The 15,846-nt window shown below is 41.8% G+C and overlaps 1 protein-coding gene and 1 pseudogene across 4 annotated transcripts in view; one reads left to right on the top strand and one right to left on the bottom strand.

Annotated features, from left to right (window-relative positions):
* CLSTN1 (calsyntenin 1) overlaps positions 1-15,846 on the bottom strand; it is a 78,195-nt gene that overhangs the window by 51,102 nt on the left and 11,247 nt on the right. The window lies entirely within an intron of this gene.
* On the top strand, positions 9,361-12,069 carry LOC309660611 (large ribosomal subunit protein eL18 pseudogene; annotated as a pseudogene). Its single transcript has one exon. The product of its transcript is annotated as a large ribosomal subunit protein eL18 pseudogene (transcript).

Genomic DNA, 15,846 nt, shown 5'->3' with positions numbered 1-15,846 from the left:
CAACCTCCCAATTTTTGTTTCACCATTAAGTATGTTTATTAAGTAGGTTTTATTGTAGATGTTATCAGGTTGAGAGAGTTCCCCTCTATTCCTAACTTGCTGGAGTTTTTACCATGAACGAGTGTTGGATTTTGTCAAATGCTATTTCTGCATTGATTTATATGATCATGATTTTTTTTTAACCTGTTGATATGATGGATTACTGATTTTTTAATGCTGAAACAGCGTTGTGCACACAGAATAAATCCCATTTGGTCATGGTGTATAATTATTTTTTGTATTGATATACTGTTGGATTTGATTTGCTGATGTTGTACAGAGCAATTTTATTTTGTATTTGTTGATGTTCATTGAGACTGTCATTAAAAATTTTTTTCATCGACATATTTCAATTTGCTTCTGTTTTGACCTGAAAATTCTACTGGCTTGAATATATCTAGTTTTGTAGATTCAACATCAAATACAACACATATTTCCTGAGCACTGACTATGTGCCGGGCACTGTATATGCTCAATTTTACTCACCAGTGAGACTGATTTCCTAAAAGATGTAACTACACAATGGGGCAGGAGACAGCAACAGTCACAATGCTGTTTTTGAGCAATCAGGGTGTGATGATCTCAAATGTGCTTTTAAAAAATTAGGATTAAAAAAAATCCAAGTGGAATTTCTGATATTAAGTCTGGCTTAAACATAGCATCCCCACACACCTAAGAGACAAATAACTGAAGGTTTGTTAGTAAAGAGGCAGGTCCTCCTAAAACAACATTCAGGACCTTTTCAGATCATGGACTCTTTTGAGAATCTAATGAAAGCCACGAACCCCCTCCCAAGGTAAAAATGCAAAAACACACGTGGCACGTGGCGGGAGGTTTTAGGGGCTTCATACGCCTGCTGACACCAGTTCTGATAAGAATCACTATTCCCAAACAGTGAAATCTCTATTAGCTGACCCTCAGAAACCTGGCGTCTTCACCTAGCACCTCGATGTAACTGGAAATCAAACTGTAAAACTACATTTCTTTTATGCTGTGGTTCTCAAATTGTATTTCACAGTCTTCAGCAGCAATATCTTAATAGTTCATGGAGACTTCCCCACATGACCCCAGGAGAGAGCCAAGGAAGAAATAAATACAAATTAGGAAAGACACTTGCCGCATTTTTAAAGAAAGTAAAGGCTAGTGACACAGAGAGGCTGAAAGTAATAAAGAAGTTAATTTGAAGCTGAAATGATAAGAGTATGCTTTGAATAATGGTGAAAAGCCCAAGTGATAAAGACAGAAGCCTTACGCTTTTATTGAGAATAATAAAAAAAAATAACAACTTCCAAGAGGGCTGCTTCCATCTTGTTCCCCTAAGTAATTTTCTAGAAGAGCATCTTTGTTACACTAGTCAGGAGGTTACATAATTAAACACTCTTACTTCACTGTTATGAGAAAGATGAAAAGGAAACTGGGTGGGTGGATGGGCAGATGGGCAGATGGATGGATAGGCAATAGAATAAGGATATCCTTCTTTAAACAAGTTCCAGGTCTGCTCTCTAGATGCGTCCACGAAGACCTACATGTACCATCCACAACACAGTATAATAACCGATCCGAAGCCATTAAGGGAGGTATTTAGCATATTTTACTCACAATTATCAGGAAAATGTGAATATTTTAAAGCAGCCTCCAACAAATATTTTTTTAACATTTAAATAGGCTACGGAGGGACTTCCCTGGTGGTCCAGTGGTTAAGACTCTGCGCTTCCAATGCAGGGAGCACAGGTTCGATCCCTGGTCGGGGAACTAATAAGATCCCACATGCCGCACAGCGCGGCCAAATAAATAAATAAATATGAGGCTACCTACCCTTCAGGTGCCCATTATCTCATTTTCTAGCACTCTGATTTCCATAGTAAGTTGGATTTAACGCTCCAAAGTAACAATATCACATTCACAGATTTTCTAGTAAGCAAATGAAAACACTTCCCTAACAAGAAGTGAAATCAGTTACTTTTCTCATCAAATTCTGTTTTACTCAATATTGAGATTTACCCCATCACACGAACAGGCCAGGTACCAACCTAAAACAGAACCCGCAGGTCTAACTGTGATGCCTGTGTTCCACTGTTGTCTCCTGAGCTTCATGACAACTATCCCACGTGCTGAAAGCCTCTCTTGAATGTCACAAACGTGACGCGGCAGCCACTCCAGCGTGGGAGCCTCGCGTTCAGCTGCAACACCATTTCCAACGGCAAAAGCTCTTGCCCGACTCCTCCAGAAGTTCCAGGTGACGGGCGAGACGCACAGGGCAGACAGCCCTCAAACTTCTGGGAGGTCAGGGGTCTCCCTCAGTGTTTGCGTTGGGAGGGGTCCAGGCGGAAGTGCTCTGGGCTCACAGGATTCCTCCAGGGTCCTGGTCATGAATACTCTGCAGCCCCTTGTGCGGGGAGCCCTGCCCTCAGCTGCGGCATCCCTGGGAACGGAGGAGGCACCTGGCCCGAGTCCCACAATACCCCACAGGTGGGCAGTCTGCAGGCCGACATCCCCAGGGAACCTGGGGATCTTCTCTGACCAGCGTGGTGGGTGCTCGGGTTAGGTTCAGGGGGCCCTATGAGCTTTTCTCATGCTCTGTTCCCTCTGGTGGTGGCTATTCGTGCATGATTATTGAGATATCTCAGAACGCGGCTTTGTGACGGGCAGAAGAGGTGGGAAACTGGAGAAACTTCTTAAAATTTGTATCCTAACAGAGGAGGGGAGCTCAAACCACAGAGGGCAAAGAATACACTGACTTCATGCACCACAGCAGTGCTCCATAACCAGGGTGCGGGCCATATCTTCCAGACCTTGTCTCCTGGGCTGCACCCTGGAATCTGAGCCAGTCAGACTGACCTGGGGCTGGGCAGGTTTGGAACGGGACGGTCTCCAGGAGATTCTGCTGCAATCCCCAACAATGAACGAACGTATCATGCGAGGCTCATGAACAGAGGCCTTTGGAGAGTTCTCTTTAAGAGAAACTGGGCAATTTCCACTTTTGCTCCCTTAAATGCTTTCCTGCCCTCTGTATGCACCTCTACCCCAACCCATCCCCACCCCCAGAGAGCTATTTGGGGAGGCACCTGTCTTCGGATTCGCTCTTCTGGGATACTTACAACTGGTACCACCTATGGCCACTGGTTTTGTCTTAGCACAAGAGCCCTCCTTAAGCAAAAGCATCTCATGCATGACTTAATTCGCTGAGATGTAATAGACAGCATTTTTCACAGGCGAGGCCATGCAAAATTGTGAACTTTATCTTCAGGTCACTCCACTGCCTTTCTGCACACGCAGGGTTACCAACATACATACCTGCCTCCCTCCCCACCCCCCAGCCACCCCCGTCAGTGTGTGCTTCCAGATTTTCCTGACCTCTTCATTTGTACCAAACCTTAACTTACCTGCTCCAACTTTCCACTTCCTCACAATCCTGCTAGGACTGGCCTGCTAGTCTGAGAAACTAATTTGAGTTGGGTGCAAATGAAGGATAATGACAAGATACCCACACTTGCACTGTGCCAAGGATTTCAATGATTTAATACAAAAGTAGAAACTAAGGTAAGAAACGCAGGCGCCCTGCCAGCTGGTGGAGGAAAATATTTTTGGAACAGGGCCCTTTAACACCTCTCAGTTCATATCTTAAGTGCATGGAAGTTATTCAGAGTACATATATTTTTATGCAGTTTCCTATAGAATTAAATATATAGCACGACAGGAACAAATCTACTGCCAAACCACTGTTAGAGCATTTCAAGTTGGTGATTTGTACACATCCATTTTTCAATTAACGCTTACAACGCAAGTCAATCAGAAATCTAGTTATGCAAAAAAGCACCTGTCATGATTTCCTTAAATTTCCTTTTTTTGCTATGTTACCAGAAAATACAGGCCAGGTTTGCCCTTTTCTTTCTTCTTTATCGTTATCACATTTGTCTTGAATTAAAATAGGACAGGGCGCTGTCCTGAATCGTAACATAATAGTCCGGTGGCAATTTCCAAGTTCTGTGTGTTTTTTTAGTCTCCTGACCTTCATATACAATGGAAAACTTTATCATATATAGTTCAGAAAAGGCCACACAGTGTTCAAGACCTTCTGACATTGACTATCAATACAACATTCTTAACAGCTGTTACCCAAAGTACTGTCATTAAGTTGACTAGAATTGCCTAAAAAACCCGAGACAGCTGACCGCAAAAATATAAAAATCCTGTCCTTGCTCCCCGATTTTTTGCTCCTTTATTAACCTACATTCCTACAATACCAACGATAACAAGATAAATGCTTTTCCATAGAATTCTTACCCTATTTAAAATAAATGTAAAGGTTTTGTGATCAACACAGAAAATGAAACAGCTCAATCTTATTTTGCCACCGAGTCTCTCAAGAAGCACATTTACGTGAAGAAAAGCAGAATCGGGACTTCCCTGGTGGTCCAGCGGTCAAGACTCTGCGCTCCCAATGCAGGGGGCCCGGGTTTGAGCCCTGGTCAGGGAACTAGATCCCACGTGCCACAACTAAAAGATCCCGAGTGCCATGGCTAAGACCTGGCACAGCATAATAAATAAATTAAATAAATAAATATTAAAAAAAAAAAAAGAAGAGCAGAATCAATATAATGATGAGACAGTTAAAGTCCAAGACTGGGGAAGACGTGAAGGAAGACGACAAGGACATAATTCCCCTAAGTTATTCTGGGTGTTTCAAACTCCAGGACAGTGAGAAAACTTATAGATAGAATTGCGGGGCGGCAGTGGTTGGGGGGGGGGAGTGAAGAATTTCAAACCTACACTATGGCTGACCTTTTAATTTTTGGCTGTGCCACACAGCTTGTGGGATCCTAGTTCCCCGACCAGGGATCAAACCCAGGACCCCTGCAGTGGAAGCGCAGAGTCCTAACCACTGGCCTGCCAGGGAATTCCTATACTATGGTTGATATTTAAGGAATCTGTGAAAGATGATACCTGGTTCAAGAATGGGCAGAAGATGGACATTTTTAGCTATGCTTCAGTGAGTCTGACACTGACCATGGAAAAAATTCTAGATTGGTTTCTGTGCCTTTAGAGAAGGAAAAAAAATCACAAAGAGCTGATGACATTATTCACAAGAACAAGGTATTAAACGTTTTCTCTTTTGAGAGGGTTATTAGGAAAGTCACAGGAAAGCTGGAAAAATAACATCGGCTTCAATTTCCAAAGCGCCTTGATAAAAACTTTACTTACCAAGACCCATTTGAAACTCTAGCAATAGTGTATTAAACCTTGAAAAGGCATTTGACGAGGTCTCTCCTCATTTCCTTTTGAGTGGCAAGGTGGAAACTGAATGGAAATAAAAGTGGGTGGATTTACAATGGCCATCCCAAACGGTCACTGAATAATGCACCCAGGAAACCTGGACCAGACTCTGGTAATCTTTCAAAGGCTCATTCTTGGTTGGTGCTCTTCATCCTTTATATCAAAGTTGAAAATCACAAGAAGCTAGAATGGACAGATAGAAACTGTGGAGTCAGGATTCAAAATTACCTGACAGCATGGAGAGGCGGGTCACGTGCAGCAAGAAGAAATGTAATGAAGACGAATGTGAACACCTGCACCAGTGCAGAGCATCCGGTTAGGGTTCAGCACCAAAGTGGGGGGTCCTGGGGTTCAGGTTAATAAAGTCGGTGTGAGGGGGCAGCTGAGAAGCTTGGACAAGGGGTACTAGCTACACGCCACCCCAACTCTGCTCCTGTGGGTGGAACTCTATTAAACCTTCTGCCCTGTCTGAAAGGTGGTGTCTACACCATGGAGCACCCAAGGACAAGAAACCAGGCAGGTTGGCAGAGAGATTTTGGAAATACATCACACGAAGAACAAGTTGGTATATAAAAAGTTGGTGTCGGGAGGGGAGGGGATGGTAACTCCCCTTGTGGGCGGGGATGCAAGATGGTTCAGCCACTGTTTGGTGGTTCCTCAATAAATTAAACAAAATTACCATATGACCCAATAATCCCACTCTTAAGTATAAACCCCTAAGAATTTAAAACAGGTACTCAAACAATTACCCATGTGTGCATATTCATAACAGTGCTATTCATGACAGCTAACAGGTGGAAACAATCCAAAATGTCCATCAACAGATGAATGGATAAACAAAATGTGGTATATACATACGATGGAATATTATTCACCCATAAAAAGGAATGAAGTACTGATATATGCTGCAATGGGGATGAACCTCAAAAACATTACGTTAAGTGTAAGAAGTCATATATAAAAGGTCTCATGAAATATTCAGAATAATTAAATCCATAGAGACAGAAAGCAGAGGAGTGGCTGCCAGGGACTGGGGGGAGAGGTGAATGGGGAGTGACTGTTTAAAGGATATAAGGTTTTCTTTGGGGCGATGAAATGTTTTGGAACTGCCCAGAGGTGGTGGTTACACAACACTGTGAATATACTATATGCCACTGAATTACCTACACGCTTTAAAATGTTACGTTGAGAATTCGCGGCTTCTGGTCCAGCATGTAAGGAGCTTAGAAGTCACCACTCTGCGGTTTCCCTGGTGGCGCAGTGGTCAAGAATCTGCCTGCCAATGCAGGGGACACAGGTTCGAGCCCTGGTCCGGGAAGATCCCACATGCCGTGGAGCAACTAAGCCCGTGCACCACAACTACTGAGCCCATGTGCCACAACTACTGAGCCCATATGCCACAACTACTGAAGCCCGCGCACCTAGAGCCCGTGCTCTGCAACAAGAGAAGGCACCGCAATGAGAAGCCCACGTACCGCAACAAAGAGTAGCCCCCCGCTCGCCGCAACTAGAGAAAGCCCACGCGCAGCAACAAAGACCCAATGCAGCCAAAAATAAATAAAATTTAAAAAAATTTTAATATATTAAGAAAAAAAAGTCGTCACTCCATGCTAACAAGGGAAAAGCTGAACTGAAACATCAACAACTCTTCTTAGATCCATCAGAGAAGTGAGGTCCCAGGGCAAACTGCTGCCCCCAAAATGGCAGAGACAGACAGCAGAACTACACAGAGGATCACAGCTTTCCAGAGCAGAAACCCATGGGCAGAATCCTCCAGGAAACCAGTGCCAGGGGAGGAAAATGCAAACTGTAAACTGATGAATTGCTGGAGGCTACCATGGACAACTCTGAGGGCTAAAACCTCCAGGGGGACCCAGTCATCCGGGGTTCCCCACACTTCTGTTTTACCTCCAGGAGCCCTGCCAGGTCCTTACAGTGAGTATCAGGGGAAAAGTCCCCTTGTGCCTCCAGCAGGGGGAGGGGAAAAGGAACCATTCTGAAATAAGCCAGAGCATTCTGTTCTTCTCAACAGGTTAGCTATTTAACCAGCGCCTAACTAACCTGCTGGGGTTGTATCAGAGCCTAACCTACTTGGGGGAAGGGAAATACACAAATCCAGCCCACTCTAGCTATCCTGTCCCACTTAAGGATGGGAGGGGGCCTGAGAAGCCCTGGTGAAGTTCACAGACCAAGGGCACAGGTTCACTGAAAGACCAGGACCTAATCACAGGACTCTAGAACACTGCCTCTCCCACAGCTTTACTGCTGTATCACTGAAGGCCACTTTACCACAGTTCCTTCCACCCAGTACATCATGTCCTCCTTGCAACAAAAAATTACAAGGCAGGGGATCCCTGGCAGTCCAGTGGTTAGGACTCAGTGCTTTCATTGCCATGGCCTGGGTTCAATCCCTGGTTGGGGAACTAAGATCCCACAAGCCACAAGGCAAAAAAAAAAAAAAAAAAAAAAAATTACAAGGCATACCAAAAAGCAAAAACACACTTTTAAGAGACTGAACAAGCATCAGAACCAGAGTCACATACGGTAGGAAAGTAGGAATTATCAGACCAGGAATTAAAAAAAAAAACAAAACTATGATTAATATGGTAAGAGCTTTAATGTTAAAACTAACATGCAAGAACAGAGGGATAATGTAAACAGATGAAAGTTCTAAGAAAGAATAAAAAAGAAATGCTAGAGATCAAGAACTCTAACAGAACTGAAGAATGCCTCTGAGGGGCTCATTAGGAGACTGAACACAGCTGAGGAAACACTCTTTGAGTGTGAGAATATGACAACAGAAACTCCCAAAACTGAAAAGCAAAGAGAGAAGAGACTGAAAAACAAAACAAAACAAAAAACCCAGAACAGAAAATCCAAGAACTGTGGGAACTTGTACAACTACAAGAGGTATGACAATGCATAAATGGGAATACCTGAAGGAGAAGGAAGGAACAGAGTGAAGCAACAATGAAAGAACTGCCCTCAAATGAATGTCAGACACCAAACCACAGATCTAAGAAGCTCAGAGAACACCTACCAGGATAAATGCAAAGCAAACAAACAAAAACTACACCTAGGCATATCATACTCAAACTGCAGAAAATGAAAGTTAAAGAAAAAATCTTGAAAGAAGCCAGAGTGGGGAAAAATACCTTACCTACCAAGGAGCAAATATAAGAATTACATCTGACTTCTCAGAATCCATACAAGCAAGAAGAGAACAAAGTGAAATATTTAAAGCGTTGAGAAAAAAAAAAAAGCCAGCCTAGAATTCTGTATCCTGCAAAATTATCCTTCAAAATTGAAGAAAAATTAAAGACTTTCTCAGACAAACAAAAATTGAGGGACTCTGTTGCCAGTAAGAAGGAAAATCATGTCAGAAACTCAGATCTCCATAAAGAAGAGCACTGGAGTATGAATAAGTGAGGATAAAATATTTTTCTTATTTTTAGTTTTTCTTATTCTTAATTGATCTAACAGATAAGTTTGTTCAAAATAGTAACAGCAACAATGTACTTGATAATGTATACTTATGTGCATATATATGTTCTTGAAGGCTTATGTATATAACTGACTCAATGACAACAATGATACAAGGGATAGGAGGGAAGAATCAGGAATATTTTGTCATTAAAAGGTACTTGCCCTACCTGTGAAGCAGTAATAGTGTTATCTGAAAGTGGACTTGTAGATAAGTTGTAAATGTCCAGTGGAAACTCTAGGGCAACCATGAAAAAAAGTAAGAAAAAGAAGTATAATTGATATGTTAAGAAAAGAGAGAAAATGGAGTCATATAAAATACTCATTAACACCACAAAAAAGGCAAAAAAACATGGAAAACATAAAGAGGAACAAAGAGCAAGTGCAACAAACAGTAACAAATATGGTAGATATTAAACCAGCTATATCAACAATCACCTTAAACATCAAAGGTCTAAATATACCAATTAAAAGAGATTGTCAGATTAGAAAAAAAAAAAAAAAAACAAGACCCAACTATGTGTTTTCTACAAGAAACCCACTTTACATATAAAGACACATATAGATCAAAAGTAAAGGGATGCTTTCCGGACCTGGCCAAGGAGGAGGCGCCATCATGGGCGTTGACATCCGCCACAACAAGGACCGAAACGTTCGACGCAAGGAGCCCAAGAGCCAGGACATCTACTTAAAGCTGTTGGTCAAGCTGTACAGGTTTCTGGCCAGACGAACCAACCTCACCTTCAATCAAGTTGTACTGAAGAGGTTGGTCATGAGCCACACCAACCGGCCACCTCTGTCTCCTTCCCAGATGATTCGGAAGATGAAGCTTCCTAGCCGGGAAAGCAAGACAGCTGTGGCGGTGGGGACCATAACCGATGACGTGCGTGTCCAGGAGGTGCCCAAACCGAAGGTGTGTTCTCTTCGAGCGAGCAGCTGCGCCCAGAGCCTCATCCTCAAGGTCGAGGGCAAGATCCTCACCTTCGACCAGCTGGCCCTGGACTCCCCCAAGGGCTGTGGCACTGTCCTCCTCTCCGGTCCTCGCAACGGCCGAGAGGTGTATACGCAGGAACCCCGCACAGCCACACCAAACCCTACGTACGCTCCAAGGGCCGCAAGTTCGAGCGCGCCAGAGGCCAACAGGCCAGCCGTGGCTATAAGAACTAACCCCAGATCCTACCTTGTTATTAAAAAGATGTTGGATGCTTAAAAAAAAAAAGAAAAAAGTAAAGGGATGGAGAAAGATATACTGTTAACACTAATTAAAAGAAAATATTTGCAAAGACACGTCTGATAAAGGACTGTTATCTGAAACACACCAAAAAAACTCTTAAAACTCAACAATAAGAAAACAAACAATACAATTTTTTAAATGGGCAAAAGATGTGAACATACACCTCATCAATAAAGATATACAGATGGAAAGAAAGTAATGAAAAGATGTTCAACATCATATGTCATTAAGGAATTGCAAATTAAAACAACCATGATACCACCACACACCTATTAGAATGGCCAAATTCCAGAACACTGGTAACACCAAATGCGGGCAAGAATGTAAAACAACAGGAACTGTCATTCACTGCCCGAGGGAATGCAAAATGGTACAGACACTCTGGAAGACAGTTTGGCAGTTTCTTATAAAGCTAAACATATGCTTATCATGTGATCCAGCAATCGTGCTCCTTGGTATTTACCCAAATGAGTGGAAAACTTAGGTCCACACAAAAACCTGCACACGGATGTTTATAGCGGCTTTATCCATAATTGCCCAAAACTTGGAAGTAACCAAGATGTGCTTCAGTAGGTGAATGGATAAACTGTGGTGCATCCAGACAATGGAATATTACTCAGCACTAAACAGAAATGAGCTATCAAGCCATGAAAAGACATGGAGGAAACTTAAATGCATTACTGAGTGACAGAAGCCAATCTGAAAAGGCTACATGCTGTACAATTCCAGCTATAGGACATTCTGGAAAAAGCAAAACTAAGGATGGGACTTCCCTGGCGGTCCAGTGGTTAGGGCTCTGAGCTTCCACTGTGGGAGGCACGGGTTCAATCCCTGGTCGGGGAATTACATCCCACATGCATGCTGCAATTAAGAGTTCGCGTGCTGCAACTAAGGAGCTGGTGAGCCGCAACTAAGGAGCCCACGTGCCTCAACTAAGATGCAGCGCAAATAAATAAATAAATAAATAAATAAAAACTTTCTCTTAAAAAACAAAGCAAAACTACAGAGACAGTAAAAGGATCAGTGGTCACTAGGAGTTCATGGGGATGGAGGGATGAACAGATGAGCACAGAAGATTTAGGGCAGTGAAATTACTTTGTATGATACTACAATGGTAGATACATGTCATTATACATTTGTCAAAAACCACAGAATGCACAACACTAAGAGTGAACCTTAAACTATGGACATTGACACTGTGTCAATGTTCCTCAATTGAAATAAACATACCCTATGGTGCAGGATATTAATAATGGGGGAGGTTGTACATGTATGGGGACTGGGGTATAAGGAAACTCTCTGTACTTTCCATTCAATTTTGCTATGAACCTAAAACTGTTCTAAAAAATATAGTTTATTAATTTTTATTATTTTTTTTTTAATGCAGTGGATTCTCGAAGCATCTTAGCATTTAATTAATTCTGTGCTTCTAAGTAGATCCATGTTCCCTAAACTTATGCACCAAGGCATCCCTGCAAACGTACAGGGGAGACATAGGATATTTTAAATTTGAAGGAAACAAGTGATACTTTGAGTCTGTCAGGTACCAGACAAACTGCTAGTTCGAGGTAGTTCACAGCTCAACATTAGATTGCAATGCATTCCTTTTTATGGTGTCACAGCTTTGCAAGGCTGAGTTTTTAGCAGTTGCTGTGACCCAAGGAAGTGGCCTGTGAAAATCAACACAGACTAGAAAAGAAGGCATCCATGTCCGATCTTACTTCAAGCTTTGAGAAGTTGTTGCTGTACTCAACAGGAGCACATATCCCATGAGTAAGTTCCTGTGATTATTTTAAGATGAATTAAAAGTATTATTATATTATTTTTTCTTTCAATTTGTGTTTTTTTAAACAGCTACTAAGTTATTAGGATATAAATATAAAGATGTTAGGATATACATGATTAGCTGTTTGGACCTAAGGAGTTAAACAGAATTGCTGGGCATTTCTTTTAGCTTGAAGGCTCTGTGAAAAGATTACTGAGGCACCCAAGGTACTGTGAACAAAGAAAGTTCAAGAAGCTCTGGAGCAGACAATGAATAGAGATACATTCAGGATGTGAGTTAAGGCTAAAAGGGAAGGGTTCCAGACTCAAACATTCAAGCAGAAGAGACTTTCTGGCTGAACTGAAGGCTAATGAGATGCAGTAATAATAATCTCTTAGGTTGGGTCAATACTGAAGAAGGCTGACTTCATTTATTTTATATCAAATGCTATTCAGGTTGGAGTTCAGGGTGACAAAAACCTCTAGGCTTATCTGCAAGGCCACTGTTAACTCTCCACATGGCACACTTGTTATACATTCTCTTTGAGTCCATTAAAATATAACCAAAAAAGTTTATTAATTTTTAAAAATGCTATGTTCAGGGGGCTTCCCTGGTGGTGCAGTGGTTGAGAATCTGCCTGCTAATGCAGGGGACACGGGTTCAAGCCCTGGTCTGGGAAGATCCCACATGCCGCGGAGCAACTAGGCCCGTGAGCCACAACTACTGAGCCTGCGCGTCTGGAGCCTGTGCTCCGCAACGAGAGAGGCCGCGATAGTGAGAGGCCCGCGCACCGCAATGAAGAGTGGCCCCCACTTGCCGCAACTAGAGGAAGCCCTCGCACAGAAACAAAGACCCAACACAGCCAAATAAATAAATAAAAATAAATAAATAATAATTTTTTAAAAATGCTACGTTCATTTTATGCTATGAGAATTTCACCTCAAATTTTAAAAAGGGAGGGGAGAGTTCTATGGATTTGAGTTAATAAAACAGCAAACACATAAAGTATACTCTAGTGTTCTAAACACTGGCAAAATCTGTTTAATCTTATAGGGTTAAATACATAAGGGTTAAACATATAAACACCAACAGGCTCCTTATCTCTGTGTGCCTGAGTTTAGGTACTATTATCTGCCTTTTACAGAGGAAGAAACTCAGGCACACAGAGATTAAGGAGCCTGTTGGTGGGCACCCAGCACGGGAATAGCAGAGCTGGGATGTGAACCCCAGTAGTTGGCTGGAGAGTCCATGTTCTTCGCCATTCCACGACACTCCTAGGGCGCCAGCACTTATTCTGCGGGGATCCAGAGGCAGAACCAATACCAAGGTCTTTCTGACACGGAGGGCTGCCCTCCAAAACGGAAGGAGTTCCCCGATGAGTTCCAGCGGGGACTGGTCAACTGATGTCAGTGCTCAGACAAAGAGGATCACATCCAAAGCTGCATGAGATCATTTCTAAAGCTCCTGTCATATCCAAGACTGATTCCAGCACAGTGTGCAGATTTCTGAGATATTCGCATAAAAAAGTGATACAAAATTTAAAAGTGTAACTTTGTCAATACAATGTACCCTGTCTTCAGAATTTTTAAAACTCTACTCCAGTTTTATCATCTACCCTGACTCAACTGCACATGAAAGGTTCATAACAAATCACCCAAATTTATGCTTTCTGAACATTATTTATTATAGAGAGAAACAGGGTTAAAGATACTCTTGGCTGGCCTCCACTATGTTTCCTACTTTTCATATTCTGAGCTATAAAAATATCACACTGGTAACAACAATAACAACTTCACTCGTTTCCTCTATGGTAAAATGGGTTGATTAAGCTAAATGAAATTAGATTTCTAAAATACCTTCCTTTCTAGAATTCTAGCCATATTAATGCAGAAACTGATTTTTTAAGATAGATTAGGAGATTTTTTTAAATTTAGTGGTTTAAAAGTACTTAACGTTCTAATGCAATGATATTCAAGTAACCAGACATTATTTAAGTGGGAAGACAAATTGCCAGATTTTAAAAGTAAAGGACTTTATCATAAAAGGGGAGACGACCTCTCAAGAGGAAACTGAATTTATGGAATGTAGTCTAGCTGAGAACTAGCTCACTGGTCACCAAGGGAAATGCAGAAACAACCAACCAACCATTCCCCACCAAGACAAACAGGACATGTACACGCCCATGCACAACTCACTCCAGATTCTGAGAAAACACCAAAAGATTTTTCAGGAAAATAAATCAGACTTCTTCTATTGCTGTAGTTATAAAAAACATTTTTACAATAAAATCAGCCATTTAAAGGTCTCAAAAGGGCCATCATGTGAGGAAAAGCAAAGATAGTAATCTCTTTAAGTATTGCATCTTTTTTAAAAAGACAATTTTTTTCCCAGATCTCATCCTACAGAAAATACTAATGAGTAATTGTACACTACCAAAGAAAAAGCCCAAATAAATCTGATTTTAACATCTACTTATACTTTGTCACCTATTCTTGCCTTCTCCCTCATTAAAAACGTGTCCTACAGTGAAATTAAAAAGAAAACCAACGTAATAATCCACAAGCACACAAGATGCTGATTCAATACTGACTGCCCACTTATAAGAGTCCTTCGCTGGCTGCGGAATGTGCTGCACACAATAGGCAAGTCCAGGTCTATAATGAGGGCTGTAACTCCAATCCCATCTTCCACACTCAAGAAAGCGAGTGACAATGTAAATAAGAGACAGGATTATAGGAATACGTGAATTAACTCTAATTACTCTCTTTCTTAAAGTACATCATTTGCAAGCTTCGCTTTGTTGCTTCAAATATTATTTAGAAGCAAAATACTGTTGACATATTCCCCAACTGTATTTTGACATTGACATCAACCACTGCCCTAGAGCAGCAGTTATCAGAATGTGGTCTGAAGACTCTTGAGGGGGCGGGGGGGGGGGGCGGGGGGGGTCCCCAAGCCTCCCTCTTCCAGCTACGTGTCTTTGTGAGGCCAGATTTTCTTCACCTACTTCAACCAATCATCAGGCAGCAACAGGTTGAATGCAGAATCCCACTGCCTGTGGTTAAGAATCCGCCTGCCAATGTAGGGGACACGGGTTCAATCCCTGGTCCAAGAAGATCCCACATGCCACGGAGCAACTAAGCCCGTGCACCACAATGAAGAGTAGTCCCTGCTCGCCACAATTACAGAAAAGCCCATGCGCAGCAACAAAGACTGAACACAGCCCCCACCAAAAAAAAAAAAGAATCCCACTGCCTTCTCTTCAGCCCACATTAAGAGATAACAAAAATGTAAAGCAATGCCAGTCTTCTTACTAAATTGTTTTTTGTTTTGGAATATGTTGTTATTTTTAGTCAAAAATATGTCGTTACCATCTAATAAGTTATTACTGCTATTTTAAATTAATAATTAAATATTTTAATAGGTTCTCAGTTTAATTTCTAATAGAGTAATTTTGATAGATAAAACCCACATAAACACAAGCTCTTTGAGGTCCTCAGTAATTTCTGAGAGCATGGGGGTCCTGAGTCTAAACAGTCTGGAACTCCTAAAGGACTAGTTAAATAGATCCCACTATATCCCTCTAATGGATTATTACACCCACCATACCTAGGACAAATGTTTAATGAATGACACTGAGAGAGTTATGAAACACTCTGAATAAAATAAACTCATTTTGTTCAAAACTTTGGCTACGTAGATAAATTTTTACAAGGGGGAAAAAAAACTAGAGATATGTACAAAAGTGTTAAGACTAAGGATCTCAAAGGCAGTATTTTCGGTCACTTTAACTTTTTCTTTTTCGTACTAAACTGCATTACAGTGGGTGGGGGGACAACCTGGAGCAGCATCTCCCGAAGTGTGTTCTATGGAACGCCAGCGCCACAGCACGCTCCGGGCAGAGTCCACGGTCAACTCACCTGGGTAAATGCTGATTATACCCCTGCGCAGCGATTCTTCAACACACACGACTACACTAAAGGTTCTGAGAAGTCCTACAGTAATGAAACCTGTTTAACAGCATTTCCCAAAGTTAGGTGACCAACAGACA

The sequence above is a fragment of the Balaenoptera physalus genome (assembly GCF_965194825.1).
Source record: "Balaenoptera physalus genome assembly, chromosome: 1".
Taxonomy (NCBI): domain Eukaryota; kingdom Metazoa; phylum Chordata; class Mammalia; order Artiodactyla; family Balaenopteridae; genus Balaenoptera; species Balaenoptera physalus.
This window is presented reverse-complemented; position numbering and strand designations above follow the sequence as displayed.